Raw genomic sequence first — 22,201 nt, forward strand, 5'->3', positions numbered from 1 at the left:
TGCTGTAAGCAGGCTGTTGGTCAGCCCAGAGGCACCCAGGGTTACAGGGCAAGTGGTGACACAACCCCATACTGGTCTGTGTTGAACATGATCTATGAATCATCACACAAAACCCCATCCCAAAATTACAAAAGAATCAAAACTTTTCATTTAAACAATGTCAAAGATACTTAAAGAAATAGTTGAAGCAATCTTGAAACTGTTAGCAATTATCTTTGAGAATTCATGGAGGATGGGTGAGGTTCCAGAGGTCTGCAGAAGGGCAAATATAGTACCTATCTTAAAAAAGGGGAACTAAGGGGATCTGGGGAATTATAGACCAATCACCCTAATGACAATACCTGGAAAGATACTGGAACAAATTATTATACAATCAGTTTGTAAGCACCTGCAGAATAATAGGGTTATAAGGAATAGCCAGCATGGATTTGTCAGGAAAAATCATGCCAAACCAACCTAATTTCCTTCTTTGACAAGGTTAATGACCTAGTGGATAGGGGTGAAGCTGTAGATTTAATTTATCTTGATCTTAATAAGACTTTTGACACAGTCCCACATGACATTCTCATAAGCAAACTAGGAAAAAATGATCTCCATGAAATGACTATAAGGTGGGTGCACCACTGGTTGAAAGACCATACTCAGATAAAAACAATGAGGAGTCTGGTGGCACCTTAAAGACTAACAGATTTATTTGGGCATAAGTTTTTGTGGGTAAAAAACCCACTTCCCACAAAAGCTTATGCCCAAATAAATCTGTTAGTCTTTAAGGTGCCACCGGACTCCTTGTTGTTTTTGTGGATACAGACTTACACGGCTACTCCTCTGATACTTCATACTCAGACAGTAGTTTTCAATGGTTTGCTATCAAACTGGGAGGATGCATCTAATAGATCCCACAGGAGACAGTTCTGAGTCCAGTACTATTAAATATTTTTCATTAATGACTTGGATAATGGAGTGGAGAGTATATTTATAAAATGTGCAGATACCACCAATCTGGGAAGGGTTGCAGGCACTTTGGAGGACAGGATTAGAATTCAAGACAACCTTGACAAATTAGAGAGTTGGTCTGAAATCAACAAGCTGAAATTTAATAAAGACAAGTTCAAGTACTTCACTTAGGAAGGAAAAATCAAATGTACAAGTACAAAATGCTAAATAACTGGCTAGGCAGAAGTACGGCTAAAAAGAATGAGGGGGTAATAGTGGATCACAAATGGAACATGAGTCAATAATGTGATATGGTCGTGAAAAAGGCAAATATTCTGGGATGTATTAACAGGAATGTCGTATGTAAGACATGGGAGGTAATTGTTCCACTCGACTTGGCACGGGGGAGCCCTCAGCTGGAGTACTGTGTCCAGTCTGGGCACCACACTAAGAAATATGTGGACAAATTGGAGAGACACAGAGGAGAGCAACAAAAATGACAAAAGATTTAGAAAACCTGAACTCTGAGGAAAGGTTCAAGAAACTGGGCATGTTAGACTTGAGAAAAAGAAGACTGAGGAGGGACTTGATAACAGTTTTAAAATATGCTAAGGGCTGTTATAAAGAGGACTGTGTTCAATTGTTCTCCATATCTAATGAGGATAGGACAAGTAATGGGCTTAATCTGCAGCAAGGGAAATTTAAGTTAGATATTAGGAAAAACTTTTTGACTATAAGGAGAGTCTAGCACTGCAATAGGTATCCAAGGATAGTTGTGGAATCACCATCACTGGAGGTTTTAAAGAACATGTTAGACAAACATGTATCCGGGATGGTCTAGTCATACCTGGTCCTGCTTCAGCACAGGAGGTGGATTAAAGGACCGCTTGAAGTATTTTCCAGATATTTAGGATTTTCCCCCAAGTGCATGATATGGCCAGGATTAGTTGTCAAATCACATTGAAGAGTGGTGTGATCAGGGTGTAATATTCAAAGGTGCTGGCAAAAGACTGATCTTCATTTCCTGGTTGCAGTCACCTGACACAATTTAGCATTACAAGAGCTTGTTTCCCGCACCTTTTATATGGCACTTACAGAAAATATCATTTAAAATATTTTGTGACATTTTCATTTAAATTCTGAAAGATACCAATCAACTTTAACATAAAGCACTCTAAGAATAACTGACACATTATATTAACTGGCAAATAGTTTGATAAAGTAAGTAAGACTGTTTTAGGACAGAAACACAAGTGGATGGAGTTAAGTTTGAACTTTGAACCATAATTGCATTTATTGAGTTCTGAGGTTTTATTGTGAAACATAATGTGGCATTCATTTTTCAAAATGGAATGCATATTAATGAATACTCTATACACACACAGACACACACAAACACACCAAAGATTTGAACCATATAGATGAGCTGCACATAGGACATTGAAATTAGAATCTAACATGCAAGACATTTAATTGTTATGCCAAACCATGCAGAAATGAACTACCATTACTTGACAGCATACTGACCTGAAGAAAATTGAACAAGTTATTGTTCATTCTGCATCTGACTTCTTTTGCCTTGGAATCATTTAAACTATTTTTGTTCTCCTTTTTAGCTCTTCTGACAAGCTATGTTACATTTTTCACTAATCAATTAAATCACGTATATATATTATTTTATTTTAATAGAACTTGTTAAGCCTTATGCACCAGATCCTTATCTGTTGTAAACTGTCATAATTCCATTGACTTCATATTTCTATTAGTTTTCACTTGATAAGATTACACAATTTATAAATATTTACTCTAAATTGTTTATGTTGTCCACATATTCACCAATATAAAGCTCTGTATTAAGAGGGACTTTTACAGTATGGGCATAAAAAAACACTCCATGAAACCTCGTTAATTTAAAAAATCCAGCTTCTACTTTTGATGATAAAAATACTGTAGAGGCTCGCTCACATAATGTTCATATTTCAACCATTTTCTGTTCCAATTTACTCCATATACACTTACCAGGACTCAGGCCAAATTAAGTCAAGGATTTAAAAATCACAGGGAAAGGTTATAAAGTTTCAGAAACCACTATGTGATATCTATAGGTAAATGATGACTTTTTAATGGTGAGTGCTGCATTTCATTCTTACGGGTATATTTTCTTTTTTCATAGATGTGAAGGCTAGAAGGAACCATGAAGATATTGTGACCTCCTGCATAACACACACCATAGAAATTCAATTTTAAAAAAAGAATATTATTATCCCTATTTTACACATGGGAAACTGATTAGAAATTGTATTAGTAAACAGAATAACAACCATAAGTCCACAGTAATTATTAAATGGTTTTTATATCTGTCTGCCAAAACTGTTGATGAAAACCACAAACCTAGTTTACACATAGCTGTTAATTCTGTGAAAATGGTTCCCATTTTAGAGTCTAGGAAAGGTACTATGATTGCAAGAAATCCAATTTCCCATTCATAGACCCTGTGGCTCATACTGCACTTATGCTTCCCAGGTGTTAGGAAACTTTTTAAAAAAACATTGATTTAAGATATGCTTTCTTTAAACACAGTCATGCCAACTGGCAGCGATGGAGTATAACTTTACTAAAAGCTATGCTTGAACTGAGTTTTACCTGTGTAAGGAGTACAGGACAGGACCTATAGAACCCCCTTTCAGTGTTGCCCAAGTAACTAGCTTAGGATACAGAGAGATCAACAAGGACCTCATAATAACAAAAACCATACAGACAGTATAACTCCTAATAATTCAGCTTCCAACCAGGAGATGGCACTGCCAAAACAAAAACAAAACAACACGTCCTGGCCCAGATTCTGATGCTTTTGCTCACATGGACTAGAAATTGTCTATATGAGTTGTGCCTTTGAAATGAATGGGATTATTCAAAGTAAGTACAGCAAAAAGAATCTGGCCCTATATTATTCACTGCCGCTTGGCAGTCAAACCACTAGTTTCAAGCCAAGGAACTCATACTACATTGCAGGATTACATCGGAAATAAACACAACTGATATAAAATCCTTGATCTAATACACTTTATGAACTTGCCTGAAACATCTTAGATTTGATATCACAGTCTGCATCTCACATTTTGAGTGACTTAGTACATTATTTTAAGATACACATATTATATGTTTCTATCTGACATATTGAAGGGGAGATGGGAAAAAATGAAAGCCCAACCCTTAAAAAAAAAAAAATCAGAGGTAAGAATGAAAAAGTTACTCCTTTTTGCAGGTGTTCGGCTGTGATATGTATACCTTTGGCAGCATCACAGCATTTCTATAATTCACTTTTTAGTGAGGGGAAAACATCAATTATGGAAAAGCCAGGATGCTGCCCAAGGGAAATTCTGAGTTTTGTTCTCAGTTCTGCCTCTGGTTCCTAACTCAGATTCTTGGTACTGGACAACACTCTCTCCTTCTTTCTCTTTTTTCAATAAACCTCACTGGTTAAAGATCCCCTAACCAATATAGATAGGCTGGATTAGTTACATGGGTTTGTGTTGACCATTTCATATGTTCTAGCAATCTGAGGCTGGGAAATTTCCTCTTTTTACAAAGAAAATGGGGCATGAGAGAATATGTTCCAGACATTCAAAAGTTTTCTCAACAAACTCATCAGACTAAAACCTCCTAATTCCTATCTTTCAGTTCAGACACTAGATTCCACTGTGACATTTTTAGTCATATCGGCATTCTGCTAGATTTAAGCTGATAAAACTCTTCCCTGTGATTTGCTGTCTACTGGAGAAATCCCATTGAAATCCTTTTTTGAGTTCACTCTAGTACTTTTCTTGGTTATTTTGTAATGCAGTGATTATTTTACAACATGTTAACAGAAGTGAAAAGTAGTTTATAAATATAACAGGTGTGTTTTCATTTTCATTTCTGGAGAAAGTGCTTTCAAGGGTTTTAGATTTCTGAAAGTACAGCATGGATAGGAGAATATCATGGATTTTTATTGTTTTCTCTATCGACATTTTTAACACACAATTAGATCTGGTTGGAAATCTTCTGAAGGAAGTTCTTTTCTGTTGGAAAATGCTTAAAAAAATAGAAATCTCCAATTTTCCCATTAAATGAAATATCCTGTTCCTGCCCAGAAATATAGACAACTTACTAGGCAACACCATTTGTTTTGAGGGGATTTTTCTCAAAACACAGGAATGGTTTCATTGTTAGTTTTTGTTGTGTGGCAAGACGACCAATTTATTATGTTGCAAGTATTTGCTTCTGCATTTAGACTTTTCTTTTTTATATAACTTAGAAAAGACACCCACATTCTTTAGAAGAAGAATTTGAATGATAACAAAAATCCATAAGAATTTCCTCCCTAATTAAATATAGCGCTATTAATAATAATATTTACCTACTTCACAGAGTATTGAAAGGCTTAATTAACTGTGTGAAAAGCTCTTTGAGATCCCCAAATGGAAGGTATGGTAGAACTGCAAAATCTTGTGTTAGAAATTAGGAAGAGTGGTTAAAAGTAGATTGAAACAGGAGCGGGAGTTATCACCACATTGGTCAATGGTGGACACACCCTACTGTCTGTCTATGGTATTTATACAAGCCCCATGGTACCTGAGTACTTAACTATATTTAGTGATTGTAGTCTTACAGTACTACCAATGAGCTAAGAGAGTACAGTTATCCATATTTTACAGGCACAGAGACTACAGGACTTGCACAAGGTCACACAAGAGTCTGTGGTAGAGAAAAGAATGGAACTTGGGTCACCAGAGTAGCAGGCTAAGACCCTAACCACAGAACCAGTCTTCCTCCCTGCATTTGTGGCAGAGGGCTTCTTCAAACCGGAAAGAGTAGGTGAACTCTCTTCTCCTTTTGGGGGTGCTGCTTCCATCACCCTCTCCCACCAATGTGATCCCCCTTACTTCAGTCTTTACTGAGGAACAACTTCAAAACCCCATGATATGGCCAGTTGAGCTAAAAGAGAATTGATGTTAGCTACAGTACTGTCATATAAAGGTTTATGTAGACTAAGGGATTGTCACTGCCTGCTGTGGCATTCCATCCTGTAGAGGGCAATGGACCACAGCAACACCAGCTATTATGTACATTTCAATGTGCATGGCACACAATTGCGAGATGACTGCTGTCAAAGTGATCATAAGTTCACCTGTATGGCACCATCTAGTTGACTACACTAAAAAAGAACAAATTAAATTTGGTGTAAATTCACCAAAGTCAGTAGAGTTATGCTAGAAACTTAAGTTGGTCTATTGCGTGTAACTTTTATGTTTATTACTGGAGTCAATCTAAATTATCTAAACAAAATAAAATGTTCCCTCTGTTTTATTTACCAGCATGTCACTTTGGTCTTTTTGGCACGTGCATATCTGTTGCCGTCTGACTTTCACTTCCTTTCGGCATCTTATTACTCAGGCAGGCGTGCAATTAATCCCATTTCAAACTAATGGATTTACATGGGGATTACATTAAACTGTTTTGGTGAAGCAATAGCTGTGAAACAATGCACTACTCTTGGCAGAAATGTTCTGTAACCTGCCATTTACATGTCCCTCTCCTGTGAATACAAATATTTTACTAACTAAAGTAGAAGCATCCTCAGCTCTTGGCCTCTCCACTGGAGCAATCCCAAAAAGAGTAGTGGAAATCAGGGCAGTTTTGAAGTTTATTAATAAATAGAATTTGGTTATGCATTACTTTAGACAAGCAAGTCTATTTTTTTTAAATATGGAAAGCACAGAAGGGTTATTTAAATGTTTTGTGAAGAGAACTTGTGGTAGAATGTAATCTAAATCCAGACAGACTTCCTACAAGCTTAATCTTATGTAGTGCATGAAGCAGTTGTGGGACCAGGAAACAAACATAATTATTTCCACTCCTGTTCTAAATCTACTACTGGTTAGTGACCCAGTTTTCGAGAAGAGAGGTTTTCTGATTACCTGACAGGCACTCATATCTGTATGAAAAGAATTTAATCTTTCATGCACAGCTACAACACTGCAAACAAATGCTACTGGTGTGAAAGCTGTGCTTTTGCTTTCTCAGCTTGCAAGAACAACGATTAGTAGAGAGCTGATTTTTATATGTACAAGATTTCCAGATAAGAATATTCTAAAGCCATAGCGGCTATGTGTGCATGCGATTCAAACACAAATCGTGTGGGTCCTGTCACGAATACAGCAAGAAAGCAGTGTATTTCATGGGTAGTACCAGTGAAGAGACACGCAATGCTCAGTGGATAAAAGGCTTGTAGTCCCAGCTGGGAAAATAGTTCCATTATCTCCCAGCTGCACAGACATTCCATACGGCTTGGTTCTGCCTGGATGAACAGTGTGGCTTGCTGAGAGCTTGAAACAGTTCTGCAGAAAATTGTAGAGATCCTGAGACATTTCACTGTTAAGATCTGTAAGTACAAAATTGTGGTGTCTACTGCAATGTGAATAATGCTGGGGAAGGTGCATTTTCTCTTTCTTTTGGTGATTTTCATTAGCATAAGAGGTAGAGAATGTAGAAAACAACAAATCACTGCTTTATTTATGCTGTGTTTCGATGAATAACTGATCCTCAAAATGTATTTATTCTTTGCTAAGGAAAAATATATATTGAATTTGTATTCAAGTGAGGTTAGGATAAAACATAATAGGAGACTGTGCTGCTATAAAGACACTACAGGTATATTTTTGACTGTTTCACTAGCTGTGTGTTGCAGTAAAACTAATGGGCAACACAGAGAATGACAGTGCTAATTTTGGCACTTTCATGTGACTTGATACTGCATATTAAAAGGTGGGCAAGGTAACAGGATACTCATCTCATTTTCTAAAAGCTGAAGGTTTAAAAGCAATAAACATATGGCTTCAGATGATTTAAGTAAGTCGTTAGATGAAAGTTTCCTCTTTTGTTTATTTAAATGGGGGGAACAAAACAAACAAAACAAAACAAAAAATCCAAACAAACGAGGTGATAACATATACTGAACTTGATGTTTTCATCCAAAGATTTATGAATTAGTTGCAAGTTTGATTCCATCAGTTATTTATATGGTACATTGCAGCTTTAAAGGAACTGCAATACTTTATTAAAAGTTTTGGAAGTTTGTGGGTCCAGAGACAAACAATAGGAACTGTATGATGATCATTCAGTTGTGTTTTATGTCATGGTATATTTCCATTGTGCTTTTTGGAGAACTATTTTGTTGCAGACATTTGTTGCATTTTTAAAGGGAATTTTCTTATATTACTGATATAATGAGCCTCCATGCTAGGAATTTCTTACTGCATTCATAGAATAACTACACTTGTAAAATAATAGGACTGTTTAGATAAAAGTATATTCATTCCTTTGTATTTTTTTTGCAGTAATTTATAGGTACATATTATAAGATGAATGCAGAATAGTTACTAAAGCTAAATCACCTTTATTTTTTTCTGAAGGCAGAAATCAAACTTGCTTCCTCTTCAAATACCTTGAAAGTCCTGTAAGTCTTATGTGGGAAAAGAAAATTAAATCTTACAATGCTTGCAATTCTGAGCACCACAGCAACACAAATAATGCATCTTCATCAGCAAGCCTTTGCCTTGGGGCTTCAGGGGTATTGAGTCAGTGTTTTGTGTTTCTTGTGTCTCTGCTTCAAAGGTACAATCACACAAAACGTCTCAAATTCCTATCTATCTGATGCTGGTGACTACTATATATCAGACTGTACAAAAAAGAATAATAAAATACACCCATACATATAACAATCTTCTTAAAATACTAGTGAGATACTAGTATTTTGGGGGTTTATTTTTAGTAACTAGTACTGTCTTTCAACTCAAGAATAAATCTGTAAATAATGCAAAAGAACTTTGGCACTTTAAATCAAATTGGAGATATACTTTTCTTTTTTGTTTCCAGCTTTGCAACCAAAATTAAGGAGGCTAACAGTGAATTATGGGATTTCCTAAAACCAGTTTCTTGCAGTTTAGGCAAATATTGTAATGATCACTGTAGTCAGCACCACCACCAACTATATCTTAGTGCTAAATTGTTGTCTTGTTTTGATTTTATGTTATGTCTGATTGGGAGGGCAGAGGTTGTAGGAAATTTAGTCCTGCCTCTGTGTGCTGGAGTTGTTACGTGCAGTGTTCCAAAAAATCCATTGATTTCTATAAGTGAGTATTACAATATTTTCCACTCCCAAAAGAAGAATGTAACAAGGCCCTGGCATCAGAAATAGGGCAGAGTTCAGATTGTGTGTTTGTTTTGTGTGTCTCTGAAGCAGTACCATATATTTTGTTTTGTATTTCAACAGAAATTATTCATTAAAAGAATGTGTACCTATCTATACGCCAGTGTTGCTAAATTTCTTTCTAAGATTTTGCAGCAACTCTGTATTTATGGATTGAGTTTATAAAAGATACTCATCACAGATGCTCTCCCAATTGCCCTCACAGTGCGGTCAGATGAATGCAGTTTACTCTTCTAATGCAAAGAACACTCAAAGGAATTAAAATTAGGATTTCCCTAGCTCTGAGTCAGGGCTCCAAATGCTTTCCTTTCTTTCCCAACTCAATGGGTGCAGACAGACCCTTCTTAGTGATATGTTCCTTTGTGACATGCCATTGAGAGATGAATTTCAAGTGAACTCTCTTAAAGAAGATAAATTCAGAAAAAGATTGACTCAAAAATTCCCCCTTTTGCTATCAAGGTGGTAGTCCAAGAGGATTATATAGAGACATTTGGCCAAAATTCTAGCCCATTTTTCAATGGGCCTTCCATTACTGGTTGTAGGCCTAAATAATTCCAGGTACAATTTTGCACTTACAGTTACATTTACAGTTACTATCCCTTGGTCACCAAAGTATCTGATTTGTGTGTATAATCAGTTATGTAGATGTCCAGGTGATGTTTGCATTTGCAAAATGGCAGACCAGCATTTGATAATCTCTGTGATTTATTCACATTATTTAAACTCTCAATACAAAAATGGGATGTACAGAAAATGCATTTTTTCCCCAAAACAATGTGAGACTGCTTCACACTGTAAAAATCAAAACCCTACCAAAACAAAACACTTCACTGCACACACAGTTCTCCCCCAAGTTGAGCTTGAGAGGAAGGACAAGCCACATGTGACAGGTGTTAGTGAAGTTGCTAAATGTACTATTGGAAAGAGCTCAGATACTGTGCGGATGTGAGTGGTATAAGCACCTATATAGAATAGAATAGCATAGAATAGAATGCTGGCAAGACACTTTTTTAGAAAAGGGAGCAGTGAAACTTAGACATGCAAAAAGAGGATTCAGAATCTCTCCCTTGAGGTGTTGGGAGAGAATAAGGTGCCCATTTTCTTTGTGTTATACCTTCATGCTCCAACTCCATCTCCTCTCCCTGTGAAGCTCCAGCCAGGTAAGTGCCAGGCTATCATCTCATTTACAGTATTTTAGCACAATGGATTCCTGCCCTGTGGATTAGATACAGCTAAGTAGATTAAAAAGCAGTTTCTCTGCTTTTTCTCCTGAGGACTAGAAGTGTTTTCACCCATTTGTTCAGGGACTGTAAAATTAATTGCCCCACAATAGTCACATGATAATTAAAGATTCAACACCTCACTTCGTTTTTAGTACTTTGCTTTACAAAACTGCTTCTTTGATGCCATTGCAGCAGATAATGATTTCCCAAGATCCCTTTATCTTCTAGTCCCAAATGTCTGTTTCTCTCTCATAAGAATGAAAAGGGCAAAATTGTGGGTCACCAGCAAAAAAATAAACATATCTCCCCTGCTTTTCTGTTAATACACTCATGGTCTGCATTCTCTTGAATGTTGCAACTTCAGTGCGGACAGAAGACAGATGACCTCTTTTCAGTACTGCTAGCACCAGCTGTGCGCCATTCAATCAGGGTTATTTCTCACTGGTAAAATCCCTGGTTTGTTTTCTTTTGCCCCAGTTGCATGGGTGCTGCAAATCTACTGTTGTCTACTTGGGATTTGGCATAAACTGGTTGTCCTCTTTTCAGGGCAAGTTTACAACATGGCTCTGTCTACATTTCCCACTGATGCTAACACCCGTTCAGCTCCACTGGCATTAGCAGTGCTGGAATCTCAACTGTTTATGGCTGACACCAATGTTTTTAATACCCTGCTGTGAGGTGGGTTACTTGGCACAGTATTAAAATTGCTAGTGATCCATCCATGCTGGGGCCCACAAAATTACTAACGCTGGAGGAGCTGAACCCGTGACAGCAACAGTGGATGGGAAAATTCCTAGTGTAGGCCTATGACTCTTGAGTTCTCTTCTGTGTATACGCAATAGTTCCATTTGTCCACCCTGTGCAAAGATATGCGCGCTGGGCAATCAGGTTGCAGGCATTCTGGCATCACCGTCTGCACCCTTTAGGTTTTAGATGTGGTGTAACCTCTTACCTGTGGCCAGGAATATAGTATCACCCAATTCCCATGTCTAACTTTTTGTCACATACACAGCAATGTGTGTTACATCGACTTTAGCAAGGTATGTGCACTTCCATTCTTTTTTAGGGATGGCACAGAAGCAAGGCTTTACTATTAATATGGCAGTGATTGACATGTGCTAGGTGCTGTACATACAGGAAGCGGTAGTCGCTGGCCAGAAGAGTTTAGTCTAACCAAACAAAGACAGAGAATGGGGGCAGGGGGAGACGTGTGTGTGGTGGTGTGTGTGGAGGGGAAGTATAGAGACATAAATAACATATCCATGCAGAGGTATCAGGGTGACCATAGAGATGGGTAGCTTGTTAATTGCTCACTGCTGTCCTGGAGCAGGTCTTGGTAGGGCCTGACTCCTGTCCCCTGCTGCCCTAGCATGTCCTCACTGCTGTGCCCCATTACAGATCTCAGCTCTGGCTGACGACTCTTCCAGTGGAGTTTTGGTGCAGGGGCGGAGAGGCCCTGGTCTGTAGAATATCACATTGCAGAGGACAGAAGTTCTGGGAGCAGTACCCCACTCTAACGCACTGCTGCTCCTACTCTTGCCACACAGCGCCTGTGCGCCTGTGAGCTTTCAGGGGAGATTGTATTTGCTGGGTTTTTCTGACAATACATCTAAACCCGACCTTTGCTACTGCCCCTGTCAAAGAGCAGGTGCTTAGTGCCAGTCATATGAAGAAGTGTAAGCAGACACCCAAACATGCATGTGAATCAGCGGTGGCAGGACTCACCCAACAATTGCCTGTCCTGAGATAAGACAGCTTTGGAGATGTGCACATGCCTTTTCTAGCTCTGAGAGGAATTCACTGTCAAAATTTTAAAACGGTCATATAAGATGGGTTCCTAGCCTACCGGAATCACACAGAATACTGGGCAGAGCTTGGGAATTCGAAGGAATTAACCTGTTGTGTTTCATTCCCCCTCAGAAACTCCAATGCAATAGGGTAGTCTAAGTGTCCTTGGTCTGTCAAAGTTTTGAGCCAGATTGTAGCTGGTCCCTGAATGGGTGTGCTGACGAGGGCACAAACGTTTTTAACTCTCACACAAAGGGACAACCCATGGTTACATCAATTCTCTTAAGTACAAGGACAGTTCCCTGCTAGCACACCTGAGGTGCTAGCTGCCTCCGAGACAGCAGGGAGAAAGCTGAGGGAGAAAGCTGAACTATGGCTCTTTGTCACACAGAGCCTAAATAGCTGGCTTATTGTGGAAGAGAGATCCCCTTCAGTGATGGTGTAGCAGGCAGGTAGTTCTGGGAGGCAGTGTGCAATGCCTCTTGGAACTCACATAGGTGCATTGGCCTAATGGGCACAATCTGGCCTTTTGTGGGAATAGCTTTTCAGGTTGTCAAAGTGTGCCCTGTGCTCTCTGTGGAGGGTTTTTTGTTTGTTTTGTTGATACAAGTGGAAGGCATGCATGGTACATACTGCAAATGGAGTGTTCAGGGAAGAGAGAGAGAGAGTCATTTCCCTCACTTAGATCCTATAATATGGTTCTAGTCTCTAAAGACGAGACCAAATGAAGGAAGATGGTCAGAAACACAGTCCATGTTATTAAAATTCTTGGCAGCATCCGCTGTAAAGTTCTTGTTAAGAGAGATGGAAAATGGCAAAAAGATGAGAGAAACAGTGTTATGTCCTTTTCCTTTACACACCATTAATAATACAGGGAAGCCACACAGATACAGTTGGGTTCCAAATAACTGAGTTTATTAACTATACACAAACAAGGAGGAGGGATAGCTCAGTGGTTTGAGCATTGGCCTACTAAACCAAGAGTTAAGAATTCAATCCCTGAGAGGGGCACTTAGGGATCTGGGGCAAAATTGGTCCTGCTAGTGAAGACAGGGGGCTGGACTCAATAACCTTTTGGGGTCCCTTTCAGTGCTATGAGATAGGTATATCTCCATATATATATATGCGAGATCTGGTGTTCTGGCAGGGTTCTGATGGCTATGGCAATAGAAGATAGGAAGAAGACCCAGTACAAGGTTTCCAAACTATTTAAAGGGACACCATCCACTTCCTATATAAAGAACGAAGAGTACTTGTGGCACCTTAGAGACTAACAGATTTATTTGGGCATAAGTTTTCGTGGGCTAAAACCCACTTCATCGGATGCATGTCCACCTTAATTGATTAGTCTCGTTAGAGTTGGTATGGCAGCACCCATTTTTTCATGTTCTCTGTGTATATATAGCTTCCTACTGTATTTTCCACTGCATGCATCCTATGAAGTGGGTTTTAGCCTATGAAAGCTTATGCCCAAAAGAGAAGGGAGGTGGAGTGCAGGGGAGGAGAGAGTAGAAGGGACATGTTTGGAGTGAAGCTTAGTTTGAAGAGACTGTGAGGAGATTGGATCAAACAGCCTACCAGTGGATGGCAGAGAAAGTCAGAGAACTTTCTACAGTTTTGACTGGAATGTCCAGGGGTCCCTATTTTGGCTGCTTCTGCCTCTACCAGCTCAAGTCTCTGTCTGGCTGTCAGGGTAACCAGAGAGCAAGTGTGAAAAATTGGGACGGAGGTAGGGGGTAATAGGTGCCTATATAAGACAAAGCCCCAAATACCCTATAAAATCGGGATGTCTGGTCACCCTACTGATTGTTCTCTGCAGTTTTGCCACAACACCACATGGTAATGGGAAGAGGAGGCACCCTCTGGGTCTTAGTACCCCAGAGTATGTGTGGGGAATCTACCCTGCACAGTTTCTGGGTTCAGGAGACTGGGTTCAGAAGCAGAGGCCCCAGCATCAATCATATCCCTTCCCTTCAGTGCAGCCACCCCTGTTTTCACTGCTTCTTGGCCTACCAGCTGTAGTTTCCGGCATTCTACAGTGTGCAATGGATTTACAGGAAATAGAGGCATATTAAACTAGTTAGCAAAGTTAATTCTAATGCTATCTCTGGTCAAGTAATCCCTAAAAGGGCTGTTTGGTAGTCATATGCGGTTGTTTGAATATAGCAGAGCAATCAGTGCATTTGTAGAAAAGTACTTAAGCAACAGAGGAATGTCACCCTGATAATAAAGGGAGTTGCTGTCAATTGTGTTTGATTGTCTTAAGAGCCACAAAAACACAATGTAAGAGAAAAGACCCATACACAAGCTGCTCAAAAGTTTATTTTTAAGCAAGTGTCTTCAGTGCCACCTAGAATACAAAGTATGATGTTGAAGCTTCAACAATAAGAATACTCTGGGGACTATAATATGGGTAAGGGACTACATGTATGTAAACTAGATGAGGAAGAGCTGAAAAGCCCATAAGAGCAGCTGGGAACAAGGAGAAACAACTAGCACTATGTGACCTAACAGTTCTCAGCAGACCATCAACACGTTCTCCCAGGACCATGAGAGTCCCACAGGTCACAAAACTGCTGTCCTCCCCAGTGACATTCCAAAGACTGTTAATTCAATCACAGTCAGAAGGAAAACATTTACAAGATGACAAAGCAAAAATACAAAAAAAAGTACATAATACATCATTTCAAAGTAAGAAAAAAAGAATACTTTTCAAAATGTAGAAGAGCTTGCCTATATCAAATAAGCATAAACTGGAGTCATTTGAGGTAATGACTGAGGTCTAAGTACTGTCTGTGACCTCAGAACTGATCAAGATGCTAAAAGAAATTTAAATAGAAGTGACACAAATAAAAATATTGGCAGACTCAGGAGCCCCATTAGATACAGGCCTCCTGGAACAAGATACCAAATCCCTTTATAAGACCTGATGGGTCTAGAACTCAGGTCTGCCAGGCTGCTGACAGCTCTATAATATCATCCAGTAGCAGTTGTACCACACTTGCACATGGCCTGCTGAAAGTTTGATAGACAGTCCTCTCTCTAGGGTTTGACAGACTGCAGGCTCAAGGCTCCTGATTAGATCCCTACTCTATATAAACCCAACGTGGATTCCAGGAAGTGTCCAGGCAACAGTGTGGACCTTCTGTTATTGCCATGATAATTTGTGCTCCCTGCTCCTGAACTTCTGATTCTGACCTTGGACCTGAACTCCTGACTCAAACTTGGACCTATGGTATTGACCCTGGCCTGGAACCTGGCTATGAACTGGTCCCCAGCCTCAGGTTTGCCCCTGCTCTGACCCTTGGTCCTGACTGCCCTTGTTGGGATCATGACACCACTGCTCATTGTCAGAAGAGTAGGTTAAAAAGTGGGAATTTTTTTCATGAGAATTTACACACACACACCACTCCTTTTTCATTAGAATTTTTGTCAAAAATTGAGTTAAAAAATGAAAATTCAGCTCTGTCAGGAGAGAAACTCCTCTAAAATAAGTTCATCGCCACTTACAGCCTTAGTAGCCTTTCCCACCTACTCCTTCAAGAGACATCTTTTCTTTATATGTATTTGTTTATTTAAGGCCAGATTCTGCCCAGCCCAGAAAGTGTGTGTGTGTGTGTGTGTGCGTGTGTGTGTGTAAAGTAGTAGGGCGTCAAGTAACCCATTCTCTGTACCACATAAGGACAAGCAGAATTATTGCATGTGTTCTTAGGGATTCATCCATTTTGCTCCATTCTTACTCCTCAAGAATCACAGAGAGTCACAAAAAGATGGGGAGGAGACAAGATGATCTCTTTTTTCCTCCCCCTAGTCTATGTCCAGCATAGGAAAATGAGCTTCACTTCACAACAGGGTATAGTAATCTGGATTCAGAGGCTGTGCACTTGGGAACTCTCCTCCCTAAGACTGTGTTCTTCCCATTGGCATCTCGCCCTATACAGGCCCTAAATACCACAATCTAATCCTTATTTATTTAGATTTTGTATGTTATGCCTGTTTTAACTTTAATAGCTGGTGAGTTTCCTTTCTCAAGTTGAATTCTTGTTTTCAGCAGGGGAGTGTAAGATTTTTTCCTGTTCGCATAGTGAAATGTGATATTTCAAAAGAGTGTGGTATTGGACCTAACAAGAAATTAACAAGAGGCAATACAGAGGGCAGCAGAAGGTAAATCTAGAGTCCCAGGGTCTGACAGTGGCAGTAGTAATAGACTGGATCCAGCTTAGGGGCATCAAGGTAGCTTTCTATTTCTCTATAAAGGTACGTCTATACTTACTTCCTGGTCCGGATGTAAGCGATCGATTTTCTGGGATCGATTTATCGTGTCTTGTCTAGACGCGATAAATCGTTCCTGGATCGATCCCGGAAGTGCTCGCCTTCGACGCCGGTACTCCAGCTCGGCGAGAGGAGTATGCGGCATCGACGGGGGAGCCTGCCAGCCGCGTCTGGACCCGCGGTAAGTTCGGACTAAGGTACTTCGAATTCAGCTACGTTATTAACGTAGCTGAATTTGCGTACCTTAGTCCGAAGTGGGGGGTTAGTGTGGACCAGGCCTAAGAGTTAATAATTCCAGACAGAACTAGTAGCACTGCATCTTACACCACTGGGAAACAGTAACAGAACTCCCTATCTCACATACCAGCAGAGGACATCTTGGGTGAATCATGGACTTGAACTTGCCCAAGTCCAACCCCAGAGCCCTACTGCAGTTTCCTCCAAGTGTGTAGTAGTAGTAATAATAATAATAGATAAAGTAGTGACAACAGTCATTGATCTAAAAGCTGTCACACAAAGAGCTGTATTTGCTGCCCTCCAGCCACTCCTATGCTATAGCAAGAGCATTGTTGAAAGGATGCTGCGGCCTTGCCCAAATCTATCCACAGATCTTAATAGCTCCTCCAGACTTGTGCAAAGATTCCAAAAGTGCCATTCCTCCCAGCCAAACCCCTCTAGAAGCAGGGCTACAGTTATTGGCAGAGATGCCAACAGCATAGAATTACTGTTGCTGTACCATCAATTACAGAGAGAGGGGGAAGATCTGGAACCTAGAATTTCGAACTATTGAAAAGACCCATCAAAAAAAGTGTCCAGCATGAAATCCACATGCATTTCAGCAGCACAAACACCTTTTTTCAAAGGCCTCTCATAGCTCACTGATAACCACTGCATTAACTTTATTTTACTGTCTTAACTCAATTTCAGTGGTTTTAACACACGTTTTTAATGTTTAGTTATTTTGCATTCACTTTAGTGGTTGCATAATTTAATGTCTTATGGTCTGTTACGGAATTTATATCTTTGCATCATTATGAATGATTTACTAACCAATTACATAAGTGGTCAGCAACTATGCAGATATATTGATTTTAAGGCGATTTGATAATTTTACAGTATCTGGCCTACTGATTGAATTTAAGCCATTTATAAGAAAATGGACAACACTAAGTACAATTAATGCATTTGCAATTGTTATTGACATGTTGCATTCTCCGATGCATTGTAAATAGTTTAAAAATGTGTAAAATATGTGTGCATTATCTTTTATAGAAAAACGTTTCTCTGTGTAAAGTAATTAACTGGCTTGTGTATGTAGGCACCATTGCCTTCCACTGGCTAGAATCATAATGGTTAATATTAGTAGTTGTTTAGATTAACATATATACGTAAAAAGCAGTTATCATGGGCAGGGCCGGCTTTAGGAAGTGCGGGGCCCGATTCGAATACCTGGCAGTGGTCTGGGCCTTTGGCGGCACTTCGGCATAGGTCCTTCACTCACTCCGGGTAGAAGCACATTTTCACACACACACCGCTACTAAACCAATGGCCTTTCTCTGCACTAAGACTTTCTTCCACCCCCTGTAGAACTCTGCTCTCCCCATCTGCATCCTCTGCCCCCATAGCAAAAGTCACACTTGTGCCCAGGCCCCCAAATGCCTATCTAATGGATAGGATTCTCGATGTTTCTTACAGTGAATATTTTCGGATTATATCATAGACCCAGGAAAGGGGGAAATTCCAAAACAGAGAGGCCTTTAAGTATACTGGCCCAGTCCAGAAAAGCACTTATGCATGTGATTGTTAAGTGTGGGAAAAGTCCCACTGAAGTCAATTTGTCTACTCACATCCTTAAAGCTAGGCACATGATTAAGTGTTTACTTGGATTGGAGCGCAGAATACTTAGCAGTGCATCTTGAAAGAAAGAGTCATTATATACCCTGGGCACTCTAGCTCAAGCATTTCCACTGACCTCAGCTGAGAGACATGGGTCTCTCAAAAAGACAGGTCCCAAGCCACTTAAGTGACTTATGGGTCTATAAAGCAAACCCAATACCTTATCTCTGCCTGAAAACCAACAGGGAGATCAAGCAGATTCCAGAGCACTGGTGCGCTGGCTGAGATATTCTGCTGAACGAATGGAGCACCAGCTTCAGTTTCTGAGTTGATTTACAGAGAACACGCTCCTGGAAATGCCCAAGGAGGAGGATACCCAACAGAAAAAGATGTAACCTCCTAATAAGACATCTTGGTGACTCTTGCTACAGGATTGTGTCACAGCAATGTAACAGAGTCAGTAGATATATATATTCGTTCCTGCCATATGATAGGGTTATACGCCTTCTATTTATCTGATGCATATCAGGCAACCACTGCAGAAAAATGAAGAAAAACAATAGTCTATTACCAGCACTCCTGTGTGTTTTGCCTTTAGTACATGGCATCAGAAGTAAATGAAATATTTGGCAAATATGAAGCCAGCTGAATCTCTCACTAGGAAAAGGGAACCAGGCAAAGAACTAGCACTTCTAAACTTTCCTTGGCAGCAAGTGGTATTGAAGAGACATCAGAAAGGGTAAGGTGCTCCTCACTGCTGCATATGGCAGGCCCAGAGGCATTGCAAATCTACAGGGCAATCCCGTGGGGACAGGAAAGGGACTATACTCTGCTAGACAAAGTCATTCCCATTTTCCAGAGGACTCTGATTCATCTGACAATGTCAGTGGGGAAAGGCACATTGTTGAATAAATGGCATGAAATCAAGAGAACTACTTCTGAGAATTGGCTTAATCCCTGAAGAGCAAGGTTACATCCCTTCCACATTTTTTTAAGCATTAACTCTTCTAACTCTGGTATATAGATAACAAGGATATTGAATAGGTAATGCTAACATAAATTTTGGGGCGAGAGATAAAACTTCATGATTCAGGGTTTAAAGCTACCTCTGACAATTAGGAATTAGGGGCAGGGTCTTTACTGGGGCAGATTATTCTTCATCTGCCTACTGTGGAGATTTTTGCACTTTCCTTTGGAACTGGCCACTGTTAGTGGGCAGTCAGGCCTAATGGTCAAAGGAGTCAGACCTAGGGGTTAGAAAAGGCATCAGTATCCAGGAATAGGAACCGACAGTCAGAACTGGGTTACCAGGAGTGAGGCAAGGTAGTGGCAGGGCTGGGTCCAAGACCGGGGCAGTTGCGGGGAACAAGCAGGCACAGAAGCTGTCACACCCATAAGGAAATGCTTTGAGAAGCTACCAAACTGCTGGGTTTAACAGCTGATCTGCTGACTCTTCCCACCAATCCGGTAGTGTAGCCAATCAGGCACCCTGCTACAACCTACTCATTAGGTATCCTGGAGACTGGCGGGTCTGCTTGTTCCGATTCCTGCCACTGTTGGACGCAGGAAAGTGGATTACAGTGACTCTAGGTCTGATCCAGTATGGAAATTCCCATCTTCCTATAAATCAGTAGAAGTTCCTGTGCTCCCACCAGTTGCATATTTGGGCCCTGTATTGATATATATTCAGATTTTGCCTGCGGTGAGTATTGTTGCCCTAATTTTACAGATAGGGAAAGCAAGGCTAAGAAAGATAATATTATTTACCAGGATTAAAATGATTTGTATTAGATTAGGTAGAGGTCTTGATTCTGATGTTGACTTGTTCATTGACTTTGAGAAATCTCCGAACACTTCTAAGTCTAACTCTGATTTTCTTTGTAACTAATGTCTGTAAAATAAGAACAAAGTATTATTAAAGTCAATAACAAGATCCAGACAGAATCCATGGATTCCTTGTTCATTTAAGACCTGAACCAAAGCACACTGGAATCAATGGGAGTCTTTTCACCAAAATCAATGGGTTTTGGATCAGGCTTTCTAGACCCCCAGAATTCATAAATGCAAAGTTTCAAGTGAAGATGTCTGTCTAGTCTTAATATTATTCACTATGAATTTCTGTCCCTCAAAATTGTGAAAAACCCCCGAATTTTGGAAATAGACAATTGAATAAGAAAAACATCAAAACGCCCATACTGTTCATTTTGCACAATTTCTCCCAGCTGCATTGATTAAATAGCATCCCAAAATGAAAGTGTCACAATTGAGTCTTATAGCTTTCTTTTCCAGTCAAAGTCTGGAATGGATGTCACCAAGATAACTCCTCCTGAGATAATGCTGTCCCTCCTCATTCTTTGATCCCATTCTTTAATCGATTTTTATGTTTTTCTTTGATCATGCATGAGAACCAGGAAATGTTCCGGCAAGGATAGATGTATTTGACTCCATTGGTGAGAGGAGTTGTTGTTTTTTTTAAAATGGGAAAATGAAGAATTGGCCACATGTTAAAAAGATCACAATGGAGACTTTTGCTGTTCTTTTATTTTACGATGTCAGAAACGTAATGTTTGCTTTTGGGTAAAATTCAAATCAATGCAACCCTCATAACCTAATAACAGGTTATAGATTGTTATCCAATATATAATTTGTTACACAGTCTATCTATGGCTTCTATTTATTGAGTCATTAAAAGTTTGTTTTTGTAAGGTAGACATAATTTGAGTAGGGCATAACAAGGAATAACCTTTCATACATACCATGCTATAAATTAAATTACCCTTAAACTAAGTCATTAATCATGTAGCTGCAGCCTAATGAGACCAAAATAGACAAGAACAGCTTGAAATCTTTCTTCAAGGGACAACTTTGTATTTATAGTATCACAGCATTTTCCATATAGTTTTATAGATTGGTTGGGTGGCTCCCACACATTTTTTTCCCCAAGCTACAAAATGGTGTGTTGGTATTTAAAGAATAAGTGTTTTTCATTGTGCCATAAACTGCAGCTGACTGTGGAAATATAAGGCTAGAAGAGGGATAATACACTGTGCCTTGAGTAGTGGGTAGTGAATAATTGCACTGACCCAGGAGGTGATCTGGAAGGTATTTCAGACGGGTGCTGCTTATTTCCCCCATGGCCATCCGCAAAGATTCTGGGGGAAAGGCACAGGTGTGGTTTTGTTTACTCTATGCTTAACATCTGTGCATTTGCTTCTTGGGAGAATATCTGGCCCATTAGGTCCATCCCCCCACCATTCCCTCATCACCTGTAGTGAACATTCTGGTAACATGGCAATGCAAGAGAGAGTGGGCATCCTTCATCCCCCATACTCTTCTACGCAGAAGGGTCAAATATAGCCCATAGTAACTTGTATCTATTGTACCTCCAGATCGAATATTTAATACTTGCTGTTAGGGATTGTGTGGTAGGCTGTGAAGTAAATTTAAGTTTGCTGTACTTAGCACTCAGGTATTTTTCTTTTCTAATATACATTTCCCCCCTTCTACGTACACTGATCCTGAGGCTGTTCAGAGGCTAGGTGGTCGCAACCATGAAGTAGAGCAGCCCAAGGGCTGTTCTTTCTTACATTGGCTGTTCCAGAAGCTGGGAATTGCTGAGGGTCAGACTTGTCTGAGTCATGTCCCAAAGCTAGGGTTGCCAATTTTGGTTGGATGTATTCCTGGAGATTTAATCACATGACATAATTGTGACACTACGCCCCATATTCTTCATAGAGGTACGGTTATGATATGATTATGGTGTAAGATGTATTTTATGAAAGATGGGTTACGTGAGATATCATTGGAAAGGTTATGATTTACTGAATATGATTATCCTCTTTGTACGCATGTATCATTTTTGTATCTGAAGCTAGGAATATTGTCTGTGCAACTATTA

At 39.8% G+C, this 22,201-nt stretch overlaps 1 protein-coding gene across 2 annotated transcripts in view; it reads left to right on the forward strand.

Moving 5' to 3' along the window:
- The first annotated feature begins 6,980 nt into the window (after positions 1–6,980).
- Positions 6,981–22,201, forward strand: part of CNTN6 (contactin 6) — a 220,575-nt gene continuing 205,354 nt past the window's right edge. The window contains exon 1 of one of the 2 annotated variants that reach the window (XM_034775442.1): positions 6,981–7,359. The gene's annotated coding sequence lies outside the window, so the exon portion shown is untranslated. The remainder of the gene's footprint in view (positions 7,360–22,201) is intronic. The other variant, XM_034775441.1, reaches the window with a different exon arrangement.

This window comes from Trachemys scripta, chromosome 7 (genome assembly GCF_013100865.1).
Source record: "Trachemys scripta elegans isolate TJP31775 chromosome 7, CAS_Tse_1.0, whole genome shotgun sequence".
In the NCBI taxonomy this organism is placed as follows: domain Eukaryota; kingdom Metazoa; phylum Chordata; order Testudines; family Emydidae; genus Trachemys; species Trachemys scripta.